Source organism: Colobus angolensis, unplaced genomic scaffold (genome assembly GCF_000951035.1).
Source record: "Colobus angolensis palliatus isolate OR3802 unplaced genomic scaffold, Cang.pa_1.0 Scaffold132, whole genome shotgun sequence".
In the NCBI taxonomy this organism is placed as follows: Eukaryota; Metazoa; Chordata; class Mammalia; order Primates; family Cercopithecidae; genus Colobus; species Colobus angolensis.
Window position 1 is genome coordinate 1,090,362 of NW_012114400.1, and position 4,238 is coordinate 1,094,599.

Sequence of the window (4,238 nt, forward strand, 5' to 3'; positions counted from 1 at the left end):
CACACACACACACACACACACACACACAGTCACATGCATGCACTAACACCTGTTACCTTCTTTACCCAGACTCTTGGGCCAGAGCAGCCTTGTGCCCCCGGTTTTTTCCTTTGGTGAAACTCACTTTCTGGCTTTACTCTCAGGAGCGGGGCAAGGAGTTGGGGGAAGGAGGACTGGAGGTGGGAGGGTTAACTAAATCAGAAGTTCTGAGTGAGGAAGGCTCCCCTCCAACATGGAGGCATTCTTCTGACTTAGCCAAACAAGCTTCTGGCAGGAAAAATAATTTCCCTGGCACATTGTGGTGCCTCATGCCAATTACCTCTGCGAGGATCAGCCCACTGGCCCTCCAGGCCATCTGCACACAAGGGACCCCTGAGGGGATCTCACTGTAGCCACAGGCTAGGACTCCTGCTAGAGGGAGATAAAGCTTTACCACTTCCCTTCCTCTTTGTCCTGAACTGTACTCTAGAACGATCTGTAAGAAATGTCCTAATGGGTAATTGCTCTCTCTTGTCCCTCACCCCCTGACCCCAAACACACACACATACACTGAGGCATCCACAGTGTTCACCACAGTATGGATTCTCACAGGGTTTTATTTGGCTTCTTGGCCAAATAAGCTGATACAGGTACTTGTTGGATAACACGGTGGGTGGGTCAGTAGCAGGGGATGTGAGTCAGGCTCCCAGTTTTAGAAAAGGAACCTGCAGTTCCTGCTGGCATGCCCTCATACCAGGTATACTCCTTGCATATTATCAAAGCATATTCAAAAACCCATTCTTGCTTCCAGAGCAAAAAGAATCAGAGAGCCTCTGCTGGTGAAGGAAGTTCTGTTCCAGAAGGCTGGTGTCTGTCATGGACCCAGGCAGAGGAGAACAGGAGCCTCTGCCAGAGGCCAGGCCAAGCCAAAGAACAGGAATCAGAGGACAGTCCTCTGATTATTTAAACACAAAACAGGAAGGAAGGAACCCTCCACCGTCTTGGCCACCATTGTGACCACTGCCCATTAGTTTTTCAGATTTGTGTGGTCAAATCATGATTTTAAATGGAAAATCTTAAAGCTACTGTGTTTTATTTTGGAATTGTTCCGCATGTTGAGGAAGAATGAAGGAAGGGGAAACAGAATCAGACTCCTAAAGAGTGGAAAGTTGATATCTGTATCATATGACCAAGCCTAGGGAAAAACACATGAGCCACACTCACTTTTTGAAAATCTGATCCTTATTGTTAAGGATTATTTTAGAAAGGAAAAGATGAATGGAAGACGGTCTTGGCTTAGAAGACCCATTTCTATTTTTTGTCCAACTGAATCACTCTGATAAAAGCGGCCTGAGCATCACAAGACTTAACTAACCTTTATGTCATTTCCCCTCCCACTCTGTTCCCAAAATGGCTGGTATTTTTTTATATTCATTTTTATCTTGTTCCAAACAATATGTAGTTTCTCCTCATTGACAAATGTTCCATCAACTCATGAATTATTGCTGATTCTTTACATGCATGTGAGCTGCTCTCTGCTCCCACCTTTGCACTATCAGATGGAATTTTCCATGTATATGTCTTAGCCTCCTGACTCTCTTGAATGTCAGTGTGGGGATCATGAACTGTGCCATTATTGTTCTTGTAGTGTTTAGTTAGCCTGAGAAGCTCAATTTATGTGTTTTTTTTTTTTTTTTTTTTTTTGAGACGGAGTCTCGCTCTGTCGCCCAGGCTGGAGTGCAGTGGCCCAATCTCAGCTCATTGCAAGCTCCGCCTCCCGGGTTTAGCCATTTCTCCTGCCTCAGCCTCCCGAGTAGCTGGGACTACAGGCGCCCGCCACCTCGCCTGGCTAGTTTTTTGTGTTTTTTTTTTTAGTAGAGACGGGGTTTCACTGTGTTAGCCAGTATGGTCTCGATCTCCTGACCTCGTGATCCACCCGTCTCGGCCTCCCAAAGTGCTGGGATTACAGGCTTGAGCCACCGCGCCTGGCCAATTTATGTTTTTTTTAAATTTCAATAGGTTTGGGGGGAACAGGTGGTGTTAACTTACATGGATAAGTTATTTAGTGGTGATTTCTGAGATTTTGGTGCACCCATCACCCAAGCAGTGTACACTGTACCCATTGTGTAGTCTTTTATCCCTTGCCCCACTCCCACCCTTTCCTCCGAATCCCCGAAGTCCATTGTATCATTTCCATGCCTTTGCCTCCTCATAGCTTAGCTCCCACTTACGAGTGAGAACGTACAATGTTTAGTTTTCCGTTCTTGAGTTACTTCACTTAGAATAATGGTCTCCAGTTCCATCCAGGTTTATGTGAATGCCATTATTTCATTCCTTTTTATGACTGAGTAGTATCCCATGGTATATACATACCACATTTTCTTTATCCACTTGTTGATTGATGGGCAGTTGGGCTGGTTCCATACTTTTGCAATTGCGAATTGTGTGAGAAGTTCAATTTAAAACCTCATCCCCTTTAAGTTTCAGTTTCCATTTAGGAAGTACTTAGATTGATTTTGGTGATCTTTGGTTATGTATTATTTTCAGTTATTTTGTTTTAACATAAAATACCACCACCAGCTGGTTGACCGTACTACTGGATAATGTAGCTAATGGAGCTCTTCATTCTAGATAAAAATCACTGTGATTTGGGCACAGCTCTGCAGATGTGAAGTGGGGAGTTCCTGTGGAACTTGTCTGGCATATGCAGTTGTCCTTAACGGGTTTCATTACAATAAACCCCTGTCTTTTGTATGAATTCAGGAACATGTTTGTATGCAAAGTCTCATTCGTATCCTGCTTTACCGTTTTGGTTTTCGACATGGTAAAGGTGGCTCTCTACAGGCTGAGTTTCTCCAGCTGATTTTCTGTCTCCTCTTACTCACCACTTCTTATTAATTCATTAGCAGCCAGTACAGTAGAAGTCACCTTAGCTTTCTGTTTCCCTTTCCCACAAGCAGCCTCTTCACATCTCCTTCAAAACTCACCAATAAACTTCTACCATGTATGTCACAGAATATAAAATCTTAATGTTCATCAGTAAATTATTCATGATTTCTATGGCCCTGATTTGTAATGACTGCTAATGCTTTCAGAACACTTGATCTTGACAAGGTGAAAAATCGTGCTTTTTAAAAATAATTTTCTAGAGTAGTTGCTAGGATTTTTTAAAGCACACCTATCTGATATGCCAGGAATTCCGAAGTCAAAATGTACATAAAACATTAGGTTGTAAGCATCTAGGAATCTTTAGAAAGAAGTTTGGAGGTCAAATGCAGCCATCTACCCAATATAGACTCCCTTTTCCAGCATCCCAGACATAGAGTCCTTTGGCTGCAGATGGCCACTCCTGATGAGAGAGGGAACTCTCGGGTCACCAGGCTGCCCACCTTGGTTGCTGGCCATCTGGGATCCTTCGAGTAAACTTGGGCTAGCTTCTTAAGCTCTCTGTTTCTTTCTCTGAAATAGTGATAATAATAGTAATAGTAGCAATAGCAATAATAGCACTAGTAATACTAATAGTATTTACTCATAGAATTGTTGTAAGTGATAAATCAGTTGATACATGCAAAACCATTTGGACAATGCCTGGCAAGAGCCACATACTCAGTCCCTGCTAGTTGGTAATACTGGCCCTGTAGGCAGAATTGTGGAGTAGAAGAAAGTGGATAGACCTGAGTCAGACTGACAAGAATTTGCCAATACCTAGTCCTGTGAACATGAAAATTAAGTTGCTTGATATTTTCTGAGCTTGAGTTTCCTTGACTGTAAAATGTGGATAGGGAGTCCATCCCTAGTATGTACTTGCTGTCGTGATATAGTTTGGATATTTGTCCCCACCCAAATTTAATGTTGAATTGTAATCTCCAGTGCTGGAGCTCAGGCCTGGTAGGAAGTGTTTGGATCATGGGGGAGGATCCGTCATGGCTTGGTGCTATCTTTGCGGTAGTGAGTTATTGCAATATCTGGTCACTTAAAATTGTGTGGCACCTCCTCCCACCCCTACTCTCTCTCCTGCTCCTGCTTTCACCATGTGAAATGCCTATTCCTGCCTCACCTTCTGCCATGAGTAAAAGCTCCCTGAGGCCTCCCCAGAAGGAGATGCAGCTGTGCTTCCTGTACATCCTGAAGAACCATGAGCCTATTAAACCCCTTTTTTAATAAATTACCTAGTGGCAGGTCCTTTCTCTCTCTCTCTTTCTTTCTCTCTCTTTTCTTTGTTTCTCTTTCTTTTCCTTCCTTCCTTCCTTCCTTCCTTC

General features: G+C 43.4%; 1 protein-coding gene across 1 annotated transcript in view; it reads left to right on the top strand.

Annotated features, from left to right (window-relative positions):
- LOC105506128 (chromosome unknown open reading frame, human C1orf21) overlaps positions 1–4,238 on the top strand; it is a 254,291-nt gene that overhangs the window by 179,365 nt on the left and 70,688 nt on the right. The gene's annotated exons all lie outside the window — the stretch shown is intronic.